Source organism: Hemiscyllium ocellatum, chromosome 26, assembly GCF_020745735.1.
Source record: "Hemiscyllium ocellatum isolate sHemOce1 chromosome 26, sHemOce1.pat.X.cur, whole genome shotgun sequence".
Lineage (NCBI taxonomy): Eukaryota > Metazoa > Chordata > Chondrichthyes > Orectolobiformes > Hemiscylliidae > Hemiscyllium > Hemiscyllium ocellatum.
The window spans coordinates 22,596,715-22,618,822 of record NC_083426.1 but is presented as its reverse complement, the minus strand read 5'-3'; positions in this window follow the sequence as shown (position 1 = coordinate 22,618,822).

Genomic DNA, 22,108 nt, shown 5'->3' with positions numbered 1-22,108 from the left:
TAAAGCAACTGTTCAAAATGTAATTTTGCTTGGTTGGTGAAGAAAATGTGACTTTGCACCTCATTGAAGTTAAAGAGCTGACAGTGTGACCTTAACAGTACAACACCCTGATCTGGAGTACAATGGACCTCCATGTCTTCAAACCAGTATTAAAGCAATTGAATGGCCTTGTCTGTATTGGATTCTCACATCAGCCATTACTAAGAAACTGTGCCATACACTTAATTGGTTGATTCTAGCTAATAAATCAAAGTACCATTTATTTCCTGTTGTTTACAAGTGTAAAAATAACATGCCTTTTGCCTACTTAATTGGAAAGCTTACAGACACATCCACAATGCACACAACTCCTGTTGAGGGAAATGACTGCACTCCTGTTATTAGTATAATTGACTTCCACAATTTTGTCTTCATGTATCTGGGGTTTATATTGATCAATTACAAATAATTATGTTATTAACTTGTTTACAAAATCCCTTAAAGCTTAAAGAGCTTGTACTAGTAGATTCCATCAGATACTCAGAGGGGAGGTATTGAGTTGGCCAGATTAAATGAACATTAAACAGTTTAGCATTATAAAGTTGAAAATTGGAAGTACCATCATTGTTTAAATTCAGGCTGTTCATGTAATAATTCCGTAGAAATAATGAGGAATAAATTGGGCATCACTCTTCGAAATGTATAGGATATTTTACTTTTCCTTAATGCCTTTTCAAAGTAAGATTCAGCAGCTGTTTCAGGTCCAAAATTCTGTTCTGTTCTGTTCTTCCACTCCCCACAACAGGCACCATTTTGGAATGGCATTAGAATGGGCACTGGGCAGGTGCAGTAGAAGCATTTAGTTGAAATGGACTGTGATACCATCTGCTATTTGATATTGAGTTGACCCTCACAAAGGCATGTTTTTCAGACTGAGTGCTCCATCTAACACTCTAACTACCTAACTCTGTGGCCCAGAAGATGACAAAATATCTTAGAAAATCAGAGGACCCTTCCTCAAATGCATCACTTTCGATTTTCATGGAGGATGATTTGGGGACTCCTTGGGCTTCACACATGATGTTAATTTATTCAATACTGTCACATGCACTGAGATACAGTGAAAAGTATTGTTTTGCCTGCTAACCAGACAAGTCATACCTTAAATAAGTACATCTGGGTTACAGAACAGCATACAGAAAAGAGTGTTACAGCTACAGAGAATATGCAGAGAAAGATCAACTCTGATATATGAGAGTTCCATTCATCAGTCTGATAACAGTAGAAAAGAAGCTGTTCTTAAATTTTTTGGTATGGGTTTTCAAACGTTTGCAATTTCTGCCCGATTGAAAGGATTTTGATTATGCTGGCTGCTTTCCCAAGGCAACAGGAAGTTTAAATGGAGTCAATGGAAGGCAGGCTGTGTTTTGTGATTGTCTGCTGTGTTTGCAACTCTCTGTAATTTCTTGTGGTCTTGGGTGGAGCAGTTGTCATACAAATCTGTGATGCATTGGGTAGGATGCTTTCTACGATGCATCTATAAGAATTGAGTCATTGTGTACATGTCGAATTTCATTCGCTTTCTGAGGAAGTAGAAGCATTGATGTGTTTTCCTGACTGGTGTGTTGACATGGATGGACTAGGACAGATTATTGGTGATATTTACACCTCAGAACTTGAAGCTGTCAACCACCTCCACCTCAATTCCATTCATACAGATAACGGTGTGTTCTCCACATCGTTTCCTGAAGTCAATGATCAACTCCTTCATTTTACTGGCATTGAGGGACAGATTGTTCTCTTTACACCATGACAATAAGCTCTCTATCTCTTTCCTGTACTCTGTCTTGTCATTGTTTGAGATCTGACCTACTATGGTGGTGCCATCAGCAAATTTGTAAATGCAGTTAGAGCTGAATTTGGCCACACAGTTGTGAATATATAAGGAGTATAACGAGGGAGTTAACACATAGCATTGCAGGGCACCAGTATTGAGGATTATTGTGGCAAAGGTATTGTTGTGTATCCTTACTGATTGTAGTCTGCAGGTCAGGAAATCGAGGATCTAGTTACAGGGATGGGAACAGAGACCTTGATCTTGAAGTCTGGAGATGAGTTTTGCTGGAATTGAAAGTAGTGCTAAAGTCAATAAATAGGAGCTTGACATAAGTATCTTTTTATGCAGATGTTCCAGGGATAGATATCAAGCCAGGGAGGTGGCATTTGTTATGGACCTATTGTGGCGGTAGGCGAATTGTAGTAGATCAAGGCAATCTGAGAGGCTGGAGTTGATGTGTGCTGTTACTATCCTCTCGAAGCACTTCATGATGATGGATATCAGAGCCACCGGGTGGCAGTCCCCTTTGTTGCTGAGATGATAGTGGTCTTCATGATACAGATGGGAAGCTCACTTTGTGATAACGAGAGATTGAAGATATCTGAAAATCCTCCTGTTTGCTTGTCCATGCAAGATCTGAGTGCACAGCCAGGGACTCCATCTGGGCCTGAAGTGTCACCTGACAAAGGAGTAGCACTGTGATAGCTTGTGATTTCAAATTAACTTGTGGACTGTAACCTCATGTCATGTGACTTTTGACTTTGCCCCACCCCGTCCAACACCGACATCAACACGTCATCTGTACCTTGAAGTATTCTTGTGTCTTTCTAAGCTCAAACTCAATTCTGGAGTGACTTCCACAACCTTCTCCAGCCACAGTGCACTGCCCTTATAAAAGAGGCTGGTTCACACATGTAGCAATGGCCAGCTTGCTAGCATCTCATTATTTTGCACTCCTGCCTTATGAGTGCAGCTACTCATCAGCATACATAATACTGGCTGTAAATGGAAGTAAGCAGGAAGCAGGAGATTTACATGCTGTCAGCATCAGAGGAATTGATGAACATATATTGCAACTCCCATACCCCTTTTTATGGCATCATTTAATTTTACAGCTTTGCTACTATTTGCACTCTCAAATCTTCATTATTAGCATTCACTACTGTCAACTGCGCAAACCTATATAGGCATCCTATCTACATAAATGTCTGTATAAAATTGGTAAGAGCATCTGTCCCACTTCAGACATCACAACTTAAAGTATTACCATAACAAGAAAGCAAACCAGTCACTTAATACTGTTCCAACTGTCATAGAGTTGAAAGTTGACAAGCATGCTCCAATCCATAAACTTCACTCACCAAACAATCATTTAATCTCTTAGGTCTTAGACTGTGTTTACTTTAGGAATTGGATTGTTGGCTTAAAGGTCAATTTAAACACCTGGCAACCAAGTAATGCAGGGTGGCATTCATAGTATGGCATTTCGGTTTCTGTAAAGGTTCCTGTGGTGTTACAGTAAATCTCTAATGAGTAGGGCCACTGTTTGGAATCCTGACTCAAAATGAGGGAGAAATGTCAGATCAATAAAGATCTGATCCTTTAAAAAGAAAAGCAATTGGAACTTTATGAAAAGGGTAGGTTATTCAAGCAGAATCTGAATGTCAACTTTGTTAAGTTTCAGCAATTTTAATCATGGTATGCAGCTACAATTAGCAGGGTGCCACTTAACATTCCGTTAACTGAGTGAATTTAGGAAACTGCACCAACAAATTTTTCATGCTGGAAGTGATAAATGCTGTTTTATTTCGAAAATTGGTAGCTATTGGAATGGTTTACCAAGTTCTGTGAAGATTTAGAATATTACATTTTTACATTTCAGAGACAGTCCATCTGCGTGGAGTGAAACTTCTTGGAGACCTAAACATATGAGAGGTGACTCAAAAACTAGGATATTCATTTCTGTAGAGAAGCACAGCAGGCCAGGCAGCATCCAAGGAGCAGGAAAATCGATGTTTCGGGCAGAGGCCCTTCATCAGTCAACTTTCCTGCTCCTCGGATGCTGCCTGGCCTGCTATGCTTTTCTAGCACCAGTCTAATCCAGACTCTGATTTCCAGCATCTGCAGTCCTTACTTTTGCCTTATTCATTTCTGTACCCATTAGATAAAAGCTTATGGCTGAAACTAGATTGAACTCTTGTGGGGCTATTGCCTACAATCTAAAAACTAATCAATAAACAAATACAAGCAAACGTGTTCACCTTTGTCATTATTCCTGACATTTTCCTTCTACCACCTTGTGAGAAAGCAGCATACAGTTTGAAAATGAAGTTATTGCATTATGTGTGCTTAGAATCTTGGACATCTTTTCAAAGCAATTGACTCTGCATGCAATGTAAATCAACTGTTTAGATTGGTTATTATTTGCCTTGAGCTCCATTTGTATTAATTAAGATTTAATGACACTCATTCCCAGTAAATTAGCCTCCCCTGTAGGCATGGCTTCAATGAATGCACAGTTCCAAGAAAATTATTCCAGTCAGAGAAGTTATAATGGAAGAAAATGAGTGGAATTTCTGCTTTTGTAGACAGCTGGACTGAAGAATCAACATATTGTAAAATTCAGCTGTTTCACAGGAATTTGCATCAGGCTAGAACTTAATAGTTCAGTACCTGAAAGTTTTGCTGTTGAACATCTGTCAGAATGTTTTTTTCTGACTATTTTTATTTTGAATATCATTAAGTAACATCAACAAAATATATTAAAAAACAGTGTTGCTATTATTAAATAAGAATAAATCGAATGAATCTAATGTAAGGATCCTTCATATCCATTGTATAGTTCAGTCACATTGGACAAAATCTTCTGCTCTCACTGTTGGTGATCTTGGAGGTGGGAATGACATTTAATTTTGTGGGCGGCACGGTGGCACAGTGGTTAGCACTGCTGCCTCACAGCACCTGAGACCCGGGTTCAATTCCCGACTCAGGTGACTGACTGTGTGGAGTTTGCACGTTCTCCCCGTGTCTGCGTGGGTTTCCTCCGGGTGCTCCGGTTTCCTCCCACAGTCCAAAGATGTGCAGGTGAGGTGAATTGGCCATGCTAAATTGCCCGTAGTGTTAGGTAAGGGGTAAATGTAGGGGTATGGGTGGGTTTCGCTTCGGCGGGTCGGTGTGGACTTGTTGGGCCGAAGGGCCTGTTTCCACACTGTAAGTCTAATCTAATCAGTTAATTAGGCAGAATTGGGGTTTCCCGAACCTCTGCGCCATCACAAGTAAAACACTTCTTTGGGGAGAAAGCCTGTAGTCAACTTTTCTAGCTCTCCCCCCCCACCCCCTACCACCACCCAAACAATTAAGAAATTTAATGGCCAACAAAGGAACATTTGAGGGCACATCCACCACCTCTGGAATAACCCAACCATAGCCAGGCCTGTTATTGTACAACATAGATGACAAGTGAAATTGTGCAGGCTACTTATCACCCCAGGAGGCTGGTCTGAGGGTCCTCAATCAAAGTTGCTCAGTGCCTGATTGAGGAAGTCAACACTGGGGAGAGAAAGGGATCTGGGTAGGGTCAATCTCTGGCCTTGCTTATTACCTTTAGCCCTCACACACCATGAGCCCTCCCTGCCAACCTGGATAATCCATGTTCATGACACTGTGAGGGTGATTTTTCAGGAGCAGCCAATGGCCTCCCCAGTCGACTGGGTAAGCATAAACAATGCCAACCTTTGATTGATCAGACATTCTTGCTAAGCAGATATCTGCTCCCATGGGTCTTACTTCAAGGGGAACACTTGCTAACTGCTTCACTACTGACTGATTGGCATAGGATGCAACAGACCATCCTAGAAAGTAGCATGGCAATCTCTCATCAACTCATCAGCTAATAGGTGATGTCTCCAATGCTACAAGAGATTCTATCGTTTATTTCTGAAAAGTACTAGCTCACCAATGGTTATATCCATTGTTGGATGAGAGTGACATATCCAGAGAGTTCCCTTTTATGCTTTTATTTAATCACTTGTTAGCAGAATAATCAAATTAACATTTAAGTTAAATTGATCATTTTAGCCAAGTCTCTGAATAATCACTTGAGAAGTGTAATAATATCACTCTGCAGCCAAGTAATTACTCAAGAGTGATGCTACCACTTTAAGAGAAAACAACGCAAAATTCAGAATATTCCCAGAATAGCTTACAAAGCTGCAAATCAGGCCAGAAAGAGCCCCATTTCTTCCCAAATATGAGGCAAATTTACAGCACAGTGGGTGAGTAGCCAGCATCTGTACTGCTTTGAGGAAATTCAGCTTACTTGCCTCACTGACATTGGTACAAGATACAATTCCTGGCAGTGGGAGGAAGGAAAATGTTGGGGTCTAGATTACAGTGGTGCTGGAAAAGCACAGCAGTTCAGGAATCCTGATGCAAGGCTTTTGCCCGAAATGTTGATTTTCCTGCTCCTCGGATACTGCTTGACCTGCTGTGCTTTTCCAGCACCACTCTAATCTAAACTCTGACCTCCAGCATCTGCAACCCTCACTTTTGTCTGGAAGGAAAATGTGTCAGCCAGTAGATGGCTTGGACCAATATTGAGCATTCGAACATTGCCCCTGATATGGGCCCCATTATATCGAGTCAAGGAAGTTCAGTTTTACTAGTACAGATTTTACATTTATTTTGCTATAACAATTCTTATCGATCTTCAAACGATTAAAAGTGTCTAATATTTTTTGTTTATCCCAATCTTATTCATCTCTATTCACTGTTGTAAAGAGATGGTCTGGGAATTTTACCTAATTCTGAAGTCTGTGCAAATAATAGTGCTGAAATGCATTGCAAAATTGACTAATAATTTTTAACAAGAATGAGACGATTTTAAAGATATATACATTTGCTGTAGCTCGGTCTCAAAGTTTTAAACTGAGCAGAAGTGAAGACATTGGTAACAAGAATGGTGTGGTTTAACCTGAGTTGAAGACTGGAGCTATGGTTCAAAGCTCAGAAAATAGCAGCAATTTGGTCGTTTTTTTGTGTCTTTATGTTGTGAACATGTTTATAGAAAACATTTTTCATCTCAGCACGTGAACTTTGTAGAACAACTCAAATGCTACATTAGAGTTGCAGCTCTATTTTTTACTTTCATGATGAAAAGAAATATTAGTTTAAGTATGAGAAGTTGAAGCTATTCATCAGCACCAGTATCAATGTTACAATTAGGCAACTTAGATTAGATTAGATTAGATTAGATTCCCTACAGTGTGGAAACAGGCCCTTCGGCCCAACAAGTTCACACCAACCCTCCGAAGCGAAACCCACCCAGACCCATTCTCCTACATTTACCCCTTCACCTAACACTATGGGCAATTGAGCATGGCCAATTCACCTGACCTGCACATTTTTGGATTGTGGGAGGAAACCGGAGCACCCGGAGGAAACCCACGCAGACACGGGGAGAATGTGTAAGCTCCACACAGAGAGTCATGTGAGGCAGCATTGCTAACCACTGTGCCACCGTGCCGCCCACACTGATTAACTCTAAACTGAATAGGACTGGTCTGCAAAATTGTTCTTAAGTAAGTATGTAAATTAAAGTATTTAAACTGTAATTAGTTTAACAGTTTTAAAACAAGATTATTAGGAAGCTGGACAACAATTTAAAAATACACATCTTATCCCTGAATTTAAAGGCCTACATAAAAGGCATTGACAAGTGAGCTAAAGCATTTGTTGAAGTAACTGCCTATTGACCTTCTTTATTGAGAAAGATTATATTTACAGTGGGGAATTCTTACAATCCTGAGATCTTAGCCACATTGTATCCCCTGTTTTCCATTTGCTTATTTTGTTAGTGATTAATTTATTTAAACTAGGTTAACCAATGACAAGACTTTTAAATCAGTCACAGGACAGAGCAATATACAATGTTTTAAAATTCTGGATTAGTGGTGCTGGAAAAGTTCCTCCCTGACCTATCACCTTCATCCCCTCCCCCACTCACCTATTGTACTCTATGCTACTTTCTCCCCACCCCAATCCTCTTCTCATTTATCTCTCTACCCTTCAGGCACTCTGCCTGTATTCCTGATGAAGGGCTTTTACTGCTCCTTGGATGCTGCTTGAACCACTGTGCTTTTCCAGCACCACTAATCCAGAATCTGATTTCCAGCATCTGCAGTCATTGTTTTTACCTAATATTTTAAAATTAGCTGGACTATTTTGTTTGACAAGCTACAAATATTTAGACTGAAATATATTCCACTGGCTGCCAATTTGAATGATTTCATAGAGTTCTGTGAGGTGAGCAATCATTGGAATTGTTATCAGAGGGCCAGATTGAACTTGGCTTTTTATTTCTATTTGACCTGAGCTAACACGAGCGCAATAGACTTGAAACCAAATACAAACAACTGAAACCAAATCAATGTCAAAAGTACAGTGAAACTTTGATTTCATGCCAGATTATTTTCTTTTTATGCGAGATGAGAGGGTTCACATTTCTTGAAGAATACAAAAAGCTCTTTTTTTAGCCAAAAATTTGAGCCTTGCTTAGCAAACCGCACAAGTTCAGGAAAGTTTGGCTCCAAAACCACATTCCTTATTGCTAATGCAGTGGTTGCATCTCCAAGGACATGGTCTAGCCATGTGCCAATACTTATATTCATAGCAACACTTTAGTAGAAAAAAACTTAGAAACCTGTCCTTCTTATCACCTTCACAATCTTACATAGATAGTGACACTTTGGTGAAATACTTTGCAAGGACTTTTGATCTATTGTCAAAGTTTAAATGAAATGCATGGAGACCAGTATCTGGGTGAGTTTACATCTACCAAGATTGTAATTGTGCAAGTTCATGATAGGAACATTACAAATTAAATAAGCAATAATTACATTAATTTCATAACCTACTAAATGCAAGGTTTATTCCAGTAGATTATCATGATCATATTTTCGATCTTATGTCTTTAAAATGTGTCTATGAGAGTCCTTTGTGCTGCTCTCATCTGGAACAAACCTTTTTTTTATCAATATTCAATTACAGTAATTCATAAAAACCATGGTTCTAAGATTTCTTTGTGAGGAGATTTTCACTTTAGCTTTGAAGAGCTTCCATACTCTGATTCTGTTCCTATGATGTGTGATTTTGGTGGTGAATCCCTTCAATTTAAGTTTCCAACCAGAACAAATGAAAAACATTACTCTTCCCACAAGAGAGAGCTTCATGATATCATAATTCAACTGTGCACTCAGTTGCATCATGATCAGCACTCTGTCACTGGCTAAACACCTTGTTATGACTTTCCTTTATCTTAATGCATTATGCATAAAGTATGTGTCATAGTTAACAGTGTGACATGATAAATATCATCACAATTAAGGCTGACCAATAATTCACAAGACTGTTATGGTCAGCTCATAAGCAATGATATTCATTATCAGACTCTGCTGGCAGATTCTATTTATAGCATAAAACTGAATTTTAATGAACACTTCTGTAGTTATCCCAACCTAGAAAACTCTGCTGAAAGTATTTTGTGAGATTCCCAAATTGTGAGGATGTACAATTTCTTAACCCTCAATTGTTGACATGAATGTGATAAAACTAATTGTTTAAATTACTTGTTGTGATTTCAGAGACACATTCCAAATATTCTAGAGGCACCATAATAATTTAAGTCTTCCTTTGAGTTATTTTTCATTGATTATGCAGTTGATATTCTCATATTATAATAAAAGCAAGTGCATAAGTAAATAGAATGCCAGAACTCGGTCTTGCCTTTCTGGTGTGAGTTTTACATCCACAGTCCACAGTATTCTCACCGTGATGAGAAAACTTCCTTGCGATCAGTAAATTTGTAAATGATATATTAGTGCTCTTATTACAGAGGGCAAAGAGAAGAATTCTTTCTGTTCATGAATCTGTTAATGATCAGGACAAATTTAGCTCAGCTGCAATTAAACGAAGTTGTGGTTTCCAGCAGTGTAGCTATATATTGGTTAAGCATGTTTTTAAATCCTTCACCTTGTTGAATAAGATCAGTATAATTGGATCATTTCAAAAAAAGTAATGTTTTATATTTCTTAAAGTGTATTATGTATCAGAGTTAATATACAAGACACTTATGAGGGGCTTATACATAATATCATCTCTGTATTTTAGGATGTGACCTGATGGTATAAATGCCTCAGGCACTATCTTAATTGGACCTGTTTGAGGCCTGATATACTGACAGAAGTATGCAACTCTTAATAACTGAATAGCTCAAACACAGAATATAGGATAGAGTAATGCATCACGAGCAGTAGTAAATGCCTGTTGAACATTTCAGTACTAAATTACCCAAGTCTTCCACTTGTTACTGGAGCTAACATTAGCATTGCTTAAACAGGCACACTATCATGCTGGAGGCAAAGCCCGCATCAAAGTGGCAAATCATGATAAACAGCGAAGATCTTTAATAAGAGTCCAAATTCTCAGTGGCAGACACTTGAGAACTTCACTCACAATCAGCAAGATGATAGCCCCAGACTTCATGCATCCAGAAAATTAACAGCCTGATTTCTTTGAGTAGAGGTCTGAAAATTCAACAGCCTAAATAAACTATCTTCTTTGCATTTAAAATATTAGTTTTTTTTCAAAGCTAGAAGCTTGTGCTCTCTTTTTTGAAAACCAGCAAATTATCAAAGTACAAGTTCATTCTTTATTTGCTGTGAATGCCATCTAGTAACATAAATAGTTCAAAAAAAACTTAAAGGTCAAGGAAAGGAACAGTTACAAGAAAAATGAAGTAAAACAGAAGTAGAAAAGGAAAAAACACTCACATAGGGAAAAACAAAATAAGTAAATCAAGAAACAAACAAACTTTACCCTCCACTTCATAAAGAAAACATTCCATCAACTAGAAGTGGAAGGCAAGCACTAAACCATGGATTGGGCAGCCAATAATATGTCCAGGGCATCACAACGATTCAAGCAACATATCCATCTTTATTTTACATTTGAAGTAATAAATGATCCAAAGAAGAGATCTCTGAAAATCCTGCTTGCTGTTGGCAAGGAGCAATATTGCAGAACTAATACATTTCTTTTTGTGTTTAAAAAAACAAAAATATCCAGAAGGCACTTAAAGACCAACTCAAAATAAGAATTAACTGCAGGGAAATCAGACTCCAATGCAAGTCACACAGACAACAACATCAAGAATTTATTCACCAAAAACTTGTTGCTACAGCAAAGAGCATGACTACGAGTTCTCTGAAGGACTCTCAAAGTGGCTTATAAAATTGTAATTGCCTCTGTACCATTTAAAGCCTTTACGAAGGATATTCAGGTCAATGAATCAGGCCCAATCATTATTGCATGTTTCAGGTGTAGCAATATTGCTACAGTTAGCCAAAAAACTAACAAGATGTGAAATAGATATAGTACACAAAGGTGCTCATTCTTTCTTTACATCTGCAAAATATATAATTTCAAAGTCAAGTTAGACCCCAGAACAGAGCACATATGAATGACAAGGTGGCAGAAATCCTCAGCAATAGTAGCAAAGCAAGAATCAAGAACAGGCACAAATATACTGTAAATCAAGCCAAAGAGAAATTTCAGAAATGTGACTAAGTTTTTCATGTTGATAACCTCACACACCATACCAAGTGCATAAGAAGAAAGTGAGGACAGCAGATGCTGGAAATCAGATCAAAAAGTGTGGCGCTGGAAAAGCACAGCAGGTCAGGCAGCATCTGAAGAGCAGGAGAATCAATGTTTCGGGCATAAGCCCTTCATCAGGAATGTCAAGGGTATAAACCCATCAGAAACTTTTAGAACTGTTAAAATCGTATGCTGTTGGAAGGCTGATTAGATTCAAACATCCTAAAAGCTAAAACTAATATAGAAGCTAGCATCAACACATTATCATTACATATCCCTGAAAGACATGTACCTCCGTAAGTATTGCTCAGTGGTAAACTGTATGTCACATCCTGGATCACCAATTGCCTGCACATTCATGTGTAAATATGCAAGGTCATTTTGGATTCCAGAAATCACCCATCTGGTCAATGTCAATGGTCTAGCAATGGCAAGTCAACCAGAATGCACAGATTTCAGTATTCTCAGAATTCAAGAGATTCAAATCCCATCTACTGTGGTGGAACATGTCACGTGTTATGCAATAAATTCATCAACATTTACAAGGAGTTGCATCGACAATGCTTTGACATCATCGGCAATTTTAAGGTGATGCAATGTTGCCTCTCAAGAGCAAAGTGACCCAATTTATTGAACCTCCAAGGAATTATAGTGTGCACATTCAGAAGAAGGTTTGAGCAGAACTGAGTGGGATGGAGCAAACTAGTGTCATCTGGAATTCCAATATTGGACATGTCGGTGTGGATCCATCATATGTCTTAAAGAAAGATAATGTCAGTTCTGATGTAACACGATAGTTCCGTTCTTGTGTAATCTCACAGTATAAGAACTTCTCTCAGCAGCTATGTTGTTTAAACTAATGGGTCCAGAATTACATTATAATCAATACAGGTAAAGAAAGTTCGCATTCTACAAATAACAGTCTAAGTTCTTCAAACACATTAAAGCCAATTTACGTTGAAGAAACACCATTGTATCAGAACCAAATGTAGCACGTAAGGGTATTCCTAAATCCAAGGCATTGTAACTTCCCATCGAAAAAGCGTCAACATAAAATAGCAATAGTAGAATAATTAATAACTGAATTTTCTTTTCTAAATGTAAGTGTATCTGGGTTGTGTTTGCATTGCTAAAGATATCATGGTCATGGGTCAAATGAAGGCAAACATGACCACAACCTCCACCTGCTGATTGCATTAGCACAGTAACATGCATTGTCATTTAACAGCACAAAGTACCAGGTCAGTATCAGTAGGATAAACTTTTTTTTGGTGTCCATTGACTCTACCCATGGAGTCTGTCCCAATCTAATCATGATTGGGCCTGGCAAACAAATGCCAGCCCCACAAATAAAGAGGATCCACAGCATTGTCTTGGAATTTTCCACATCCTCATATCATATATTCCCAACTTTGTAGGAAAGGCATCTCTGCTGAGCCATCTGGCCAAGAAAAATGTCCAACATGTATGGCATAATTACCAATAATATATCTTCAGTTCAATCAAAAAGGATGCATTAATGAAACTTTGCCTACTATGTTACTACAATCAAAGAAAATGCAGGATTCTGGATGTGAATGGATCATTAAAAGACTCAAGCAAATATCTTTTACAAGATGATAAACCTATAGTTTTAGTTGAAAAGCTCTGATCTCTCATCATGCCAATACACCCCTCCACCCCCTTTCCACCCCTCAGTGTACCAATCATTTAGTTTAAATCCCTATCTACAACCCTTGTTATGCAATTTACCACGACTCCAGTCCCAGCATGTTTCAAGTGGAGCCCGTCCCATCAGGACAGGTCCCCTCTACCCCAATAGTGCTGCCAATGTCCTATGAATTGAAACCCATTTCTTCCATATCAATCTTGATTTCACCTCTTTAACTTTATTGAGCCTGTAGGGATATGATTCGAAAGTCAGCTGCAAACCAGGTAGCAGAAAGATTATATCTGAGATAGTGATCAAATTACCAAGCACATACAAAGGTTGAGATGCTCCTCGTGAACTATATCTGGACAATGTACCCCTTTTCTTCCTCCTACATGAATGCCCAAGGTCTGTCCAAGACAGTGACTTCCAATTGTGGATTTTGTGCAATGGCATGACAATCGATGTGGACGGAGCTTCCAAGCAGTTAAAAGGGAATGTTGTATGTGGATGCTCCAAACCACTATAGCTGAAGATGTTCTCAAGCTAGACTGTTAAACCAGAACTAATTTTAACTGCTGAAAATGAACAGCCAGAGATTTGAGGAAGATCATTGTCCAGGATTGCCATGACAGTATTAGAGCAGTACCTAAAAACATTGCTCATTTTAGCTGGACAGAGACAAAATTGGGATATCACTGCAACTCAACGTCAAGTCAAGCAATCCTAATGCCAGAAGCGCTATGCTCTGACACATGGGTAGTTTAAGCATAGGAAGGTTAGCATGTGAATCTGTATACTGGCCAGAGATTAATCGGGATATATAATAACTCATAATTGTACGTGGTGTATAGCAATCTCACCAACAGAGGTAGCCTCTCCATCTATACAATGTTCCATCACTCCTTGGATGAAAGTAGCACCTGACCTCTTCACAATACACAGGGAAGACTGCATCCTTGTGATGTATTACTTCTCCAAATTTCCCATTGTCAATGACATTGTGCCGCCAGCACAGTTAACACTACTTTCTGTCTATGTAATAAAAATAATAACCGAGAATGCTGACTGCCTGAAACAAAACAGAAATTGCTGACGAAACTCAGCAAGTCTGACAGCAATGGGGGGAAAAGCAGGGTTAACATTTTGAGTTCCGGGACTCTTATTTCCAGAACTATTTTCAGTTTATTCAGTGTACCCATAGTGCCTGACAACAAAGCTCAGTTCACTGGCAAACCATTTCAAGACATGTACTAAGACATGCACCTGACTCATATTACATCCTCACCCCACTACCCATGCTCAACTGATCTAACAGAGTGCATGGTATATACTATCAAATCAATGATCATCAACAAGATTTTCATGTTGCATTGCTGTAATTTTGATCAGCATTGGTGGAGAAGGGTTAACTTCCCCAGCAGAAGGTATGCTCAGAAGGCAAGTCAAATGACCCACCCAGCAACCAATTATATCAGCATTCTGAGAAACAGGATATTCTCCTTCAAAAGATATACACAGCCAGCAAGCAGATAGAGAAATGTCACAACTGTACACTGGACAGAGAGGGTGAGTCAGAAATATATGTACAAATACTTGGATACCATCACACCCATATCAACACCATGTCATTTAAATATGATGCAAAGAAGCCAACTGAGACCAATATATAACTTGCCAATTGTGCACAAAGAAAATGATAACAAAAACTCTAAAGTTGAAGACTTTGATGACTGTCGGGTGACAGAAACTAGCAACAAGACAACCGAGAGCAAGGCAATTTAATACATACTTCTCCAGATCAGTATGTAATCACCAGATCAGGACAAGCTGTCAAACCCCCAATGAATTACATAGAAATATGAATCGTTAAACTTGGTTTTTTAAATGTTTGTATAATTATTGAATTGACAATATGTGCCTATGTGCAGCCATAAATAAGGTAAGGATAAAGTCACCATAGTCCTGGAGGACCATAGGGCTGTTCTCTCGTAGGCAGAGAGAGATGACTGGTGGTGAGGATCACAATGCCTCAGGCAACAGGCAAGATTGAGAAGTTGAGACTTTCAAGCATCCAGAAAACTGAGCTAACTGACTCCCCCACAATTATACTTAGATATCTTTTTGGGTAACGTTTTTCCTTTGGAAAAGATTGAATGCTGTGTTATATCCTGCAGTTAGTATTCAGTATACCTCCAAGAAATATGCTTATGATATCATCACTTCATCATAGCATGGGACATAAGAATATAATGGTTTCAGGTTCCATATTAACTGGTACCACTTGAAGCATGACATTCTAATGGAAACATGCTATTGTTTAAAACCAAATTGCATAGTCCAGACACTGAAATGCCTCTGATAGTAATAAATGTGTATATCTGGTGTTACAATAAGCTACCCATGTCAAGTTTTTACATTGTGGGAGTTGATATAGCATTCCCACATCAGATTCAGCCCTGCTGGAAGACACTCATCTCATGGCAGGTCAATATCTGATTATTTTTCAGGTTCCACTTATTCCACACACAGAATGAGTTAAATGTTTTGTAGAAAATGGTTTAGACCATCATCATACATTTATCAAAGTAATGCCTGACAGTCCCAGGACAAATCATAAGAGTCTGAAGGCTAATTACACATCATTTTACACTATTACAACCATTTATCCAAGCTTGCTCTCCTTGGGTTGTGCGATTAACCTTTACAGAGCAGTTATGTGTGTTTTGTGATCGATGTGGTCAGAGTAAATAGGCATAATACATGATTGAAAAGTTAAGCAAGAAGAGAAAAAGTAAAAGCTATATGACCCACGCTGCTTTGAACTCTTTGTGGAATAATGAGTGAGAAATGACTTGCTGATTTTCTCATTATTCACCTGAGATGTTTTTGTGCCTCTGATATATTATAACTGTTTATTTGTCTGTAATAATGGTTGACAGCATCATGTGTGGAATAAACTAACATAATTAACTTTAATTAGTCATTATAGTGGGTGGGAAGAGATGAAATTAAATCAAAATTAACAAGTTTGTTCACTTCTCTTTTCTTTCACTGTCATCAGACATGTTTTGAATAATTCATGTTTGTAAATAGGCTCATCAGCAATGATGTGAATTGGTCTTTTGTTTCTTAATTACTGACAGTCTTTATTTGTGAAATAATGCAATTGATAAAGTAAGTTTCTGTACATTTCGTCAATCCTGTTCATTTGTATGTTGTATTAAACATACTCATGGTCTTAAACAAGGTCTAGTATTTCAAATCAAAATTTTTGGCTTTAAGTAAGAGTGACTTTTTTAAAAAAACATATCAACTTTTGATTCACAATTGGAGGGCCAACTTAGGAAACAACTTGAAAGCTGCTATGATGTAAATCCTGATTTTCGTTAATGTAAGATAAATTCTGCAGCAGGCATTTGAGCTTTCATACTTGTTTTTGCTTGGGCTCTTGTGTCATGACCTTTGATCCAGTCGGGGCCAAGGTTCAAATACCACTTGCTCCAGAGGTGCGTAATGCCATCTCTGAATGGGTTGATTAGAAAATACCCTCAACTTTCTTGCTTCTGAAGTGAAGATACCAGCCATTTTCTAGCTCCACAAAACCTACATAGAAAAAGGTGACCAGAAAGTCAGATTTTCATTCTGGGTGAAGGACTTCCTTATCAAATGGGATGGGCAACCATGGAAAGGATTCAAGTTAGCTCATCTTTCCCAGAAATAGCCTTGTCTGCACTTTTCTGACTCCTTACTGCTGGGTGGACAGTACTTCTGCAGATAGCAATCCAAATGAATTCACAAGTTTCAGAACTGCTCTTAATTAATCTAATCTGCACATGTTGGGTTTTAAATACTTATTTTTGCAAAAAACATACAGGGATGGAGACCAATGCTGACTTGGATGGTCATTGAGCTCCATGAACTGGGCACATGTGAATCCCGAGCAGAATGCATTCCTACCCATGTGGAAACAGGTAGTGTCACGTTCAAGAATGATACTTAGGATTTCCAAGCACTATTTTTAGCACATGGGACAGTGAAAATTTGGGCATAGTTTTAAAGTGAGAACCAGCCTACGCCCATCTGTTCCCCTCCAATCAAGCCACTCCATAAGAACTTATTTAATCCTTTCAAAACATGGGCCTATAATAATGTACTAATCCAGGTGATCCCATCTAACTATTGCATGCTCACTGAATGATAACTAAAAACACTGAAAACTTTATTCAGATCTCTATAAGGCCTGATTTGTTTTTAGGCAAAATTAAATTGCTATAGCCCTGATTTTAAGTTGTGGACTGAATGAAGATTAGTTCAGGCCTAATCTGGTGATTTGTCTGGAGTATAAGAAAGGCCATTGCTGAGGCTGCGCCATAGTGTGTGAATAAGGTAGGAGAAGAACAAAGAACCACGAGGCAGCCTACAGTAAGCAGCAAGGTACATTTGAGTGGCAGAAGCTAAACATTGCTTCCATCAGTCGACAAAGCAAGTCAGGTGATGAGCATCTCGGTCTGTTTTTACACATTGTTTGGTGAAGATAGTGTATTGATCAGGGCTATTGTTCACCAGATGACAATGCTGGTCTGTTAGATGTTGTTTGTCACTGTTAACCCATGTCCAATAAGGTGGTGATCCCGTGCCTATCCATTTCAAAACCATGGTATTTGATGCTTTGACAGTCAGTATTCTGTGGATCCAGGAGATGAAAGGGGAGGTCGGGGGGGAATAGCTTTAAGCAATTTAGCAAAAGGTTTCAGGTCCTGATTTTCTGCTTGGTTGGCATCTACTGAGATAATCAATAGTAAGCAGCAATGAACAATGTTTAATCCTACTGAGATTTGTGGCGGTTGGCAAGAGTTGTCTCACACGTCACTCAATCACATAGTTTCCAGCAGAGAACTTGTGATCCGACAGGTGTGCCTCCAGGGAGCTATTTTGACACCAAATAGTTGGAAAAGAGTAATCTCACAAACTAGTATAAGAATATTTTGCAAAGTAACTACATTAAGTTAAAAGTACTTTGCCACTGACCCCCTACTGTGCATTTGCCCTTTCAACAATTCCAGCTGGAGAAACTAAAGCTGAGTTGTAACTGTTGTGATATTACACATTTGTAACCATCCAATCTGTAAAACAAAACAGATCAGAGAAAATAATGGACTCCAGGGAGTGATTAAAACGCTGTCATCTTGAAGTTCCAATGTGATCATAAACTTAGAGAGCTGAACCATAAGGTTACTGCGCCATCCGTTCACTTTTATCAAGAAATTATATGATTAATGCCTCATTTCTAATGGATTATTTTATGATTCAGCATAGCTGTTCTATGCACTTTTGAAAGAATTACTTCCAATAAACGCCATGCACATTCTTGTTTGGCAAATTTCAAATACAGCATGAGATTAGTTTTTATATTTAGAATATATTCACTGAAACCTTATGAAATATTTTCAGATTGAATTTATGCACAGTTATCAGGAAAAGGGTTATATCGAGCATTCAATACCATAATAGATTTTCTATTCCCTTACTCTGTTAAAAGCATTATTATTTATTGACTTACTCAAATAACCTTGGGTTAGATTTTCATTGCCCTCACAGAGCAGACTTTGGGGCAGTAGCACTTGTAAAATGAAGGGGAGCTATTAGCATGGTTTTCCTGCTCCCAAACCACCCCTCTCCATTGGGCTCTTGCAAAGAACTTATTTGTGGATATTCAACTGAAAGTAACTCCACATCATAGAATCCCTGCAGTACAGAAAGAGGCCATTCAGCCCAATAAATCTACACCAACCCTTCACAGAGCATTCCCCTCCCCCAATCCCCGTATGGGATTTTTTTATCACAGCTAACCCACCTAATGTGTATATCCCTCAACACTACAGGGCAACTTAACATGGTCAATCCACCTATCTCAATATCTTTGGACTGTGGGAGAAAACTGGAGCACCTGACAGAAACTCACATAGACATGAGGAGAGCATGCAAACTCACACAGACAATTGTCCACAGCTGGAATCAAACTCAGGTCCCTGATGCTGTGAGGCAGCAGAGTAACCACTGAGCCAACATACTGCCCATGAGATGGGTGGGCTTCAAGTTTGTGTGTTGTTGAATCTGTAGAATTATGTTTCTGGTATATTAATTGTGTTACTCTTTGACTCGTTGACCACTACATGCAAAAGAGATGGGAAAAAGTCAAATAAGCAGTTGTCTGTCAGGCCTCATGTATTTCTCTGTCTGAGTTTGCTTTAAGTTAACTCGTCTCAAATGGAACGGCAATTCAATTGTGCAATCATATTGTCTTGGGAGAGGAACAGCAAAAAATAAGTTCTCAGTGCCTGTTAGCTAGCTAAAGAATAAACTCTGCTTGATGAGTATGAGTGGACATTATTGAAAGGCAGCAAGGATCATTGTTTAATACCTTATTGAAATTAATTATTAATGGTTGCGAAAGAAGAATGCCTATTTGTACAAAGCAAGTCAAAAGTGAATGCAGAACAATAAAGCAACATGAGTTTCTGTTTAGACGAGGAGAAATAAAGGTAGAAGGTGGAAAGAAAAATTTAAGGTGCCGGAAAATAAATGTCCTAGCATGTGTCACATCTGGTGCTATTGTTTGTCTAGATAGGCCAATGGAGGGTCTGTAACAACCAAGTTGTACAGGTAGACAATGATATATGGTTCAGACCATAAATTCTTCACATTTATTTTATTTCAGTGCAGCTGTTTTGCATTTGACTGTCTTTTTAAATTCTTTCTTGGGATGTGGATATCATTGCCTAAGCCAGCAGTTGTTATCAATGAAAATTGCACTTGGCAAGGTGTTAGTGATCCAACCTTTTAAATTACTGTAATCCATATGGTATAGACATTACAGTCAGTATTGGTGAGTAGGGAGTTATAGAGTCATAGAGTCACAGAGATGTACAGCACAGAAACAGACCATTCATTCCAACTCGTGCATGCTGACAAGATATCCTAAAGTAATCTAGTCCCATTTGCCAGCATTTGACCCATATCCCTCCAAACCCTTCCTATTCACATACCCATCTAGATACCTTTTAAATGTTGTAATTGTACCAGCCTCCACCACTTTCTCTGGCGGCTCAATCCATACATGCACCACCCTTTGCGTGAAAAAGTTGTCTCTTAAGTCTTTTTAAATCTTTCCACACTCACCATAAACTTATGGATTTTGACCCGGTGACCATGAAGGAATGGCAATATAACTCCAAGTCAGGGTGGTATGTGACTTGGAATGGAACTTTCAGATGGTGATGTTTACAAACATCTGCTACCCTTATCCTTCTAGTTGTTAGAGACTGAAGATTTGGAAGGTATTGTAGCAACCTTGGTGAGTTATCAAATTGCATTTTATTAATAGTGCACATTGCTACCTCTGTATGCTGGTGGTAGAGGAAGTGAATGTTGAAGGTAGACTTGCAGGTTGCATTGTTCTGGAAGGTTTTTGAGCTTCTAAAATAACATTAACACTGCACTCATCTAGACAAGTGAACAGCATCCATCATTTTTGCTTTACAAATGATGAACAGGATTTTGAAAAATCAGGAGGTAATTGACTTACCATCAAATTCTCAGCCTCTTCTTAAGACAATACTTTGTAAAGAAACCTAATAATAACTTTTCATAAAATATATCACAAATATCACAAAGCACCAGTAAAACTTCAATGCAATGTTACATTTTTAATTAACATTCATTTTTGGGAGTTTATGAAAAGAATACAAAGAAAATTGTAAAAATTTTGCAGAAGCACAACAAATTTTTTGGCCTAGATGTTTCAGTCGGTGGCAAAGTTACAACATTTGATACTAACCTCGAAGAAAACTGCCCATAAAAATCTAACTATTTTCCTGATGTGGTTTTTCTAGTGTTGGTTTGGATCTGGCCAACTCAGTGGGTTTTCCATGTACCCAGCAACAGCATTGTCATGGCAGGGTAAGTAACCACAAAGAAAGAATTGTCTAATAGCAAACCTTTTTGTAAAATATGTTGGCTACTGATATATTTAACAGAGACTGATATATAGTTTGGAAGCTATTTATTGGAAACTGAAATATTATAAATAAAATTTAAAAATTACTTTTATCATATAAAACAGCAATGTCAGATCTTCCGGTGTCTAGACATTTGGATACTGCACATGAGAAGTACAGAAGTACAGAAACTTGGTCCATGTTTTCTATTAACCTAAATATATCAGACAGGTAAACTGAGGCACTTTGTGTACTCTTATAACATTTTAAACTTTTCTGATGACTTACTTGGGAATGGCCAGGCTTGATTTTCAATGTGTTACCTCAGTGAGGCATGATACCACCTTACTTCCTGGCTCAAGTAAGATCAGCGCCTTTCTATTTTCTTGAAACTTCCCTCAGGTATTTTTGACAATACAGTATCTTGGTTGATCTGTTTCCATGATGATTGGGCTCCTGACTTGCTGTCCCTCAACCAGACTTTCTGTCCTAGCTTTAAGGTTGACGTAAGAGCTTTTTCCATGTCTAGATTTATAGCACAACTGCTGTTTCTTACTTTCACTTTTCTTCATTTACTTTATCTTCTCATGGTCTTGGCATATTGCTTGGCTTGAGGTTGTGTTCTAAAACTGGTGCATGCAACTTTAACCTCCTTACCATTAACAGCGGTTGACTGTTCTTACTGCCTTCCTCAATGATTGATGATGGAGGGGAGAACTTGTCTCATGGTTGAGATCTGCCTTTGAAGTGAACTTACTGAAATCCTGCCATAAATTCAGATCCATTGTCTAATACTAATTGTTCTGGAAAACTCAGTATTGCAAGAAAAATCTTTTCCATCTTCTGATCATTGAGTCTGTTGTGGTTGAATAAAGTCTTGCCACTTAAATCTGTCTGGAATAATTTGCTCTCTGAAATCAAATCCATTGCTTTTTTTTCTGATAGTCTTTCAGGAAATCATTACCTCTATAGACGAACAGTTATGTA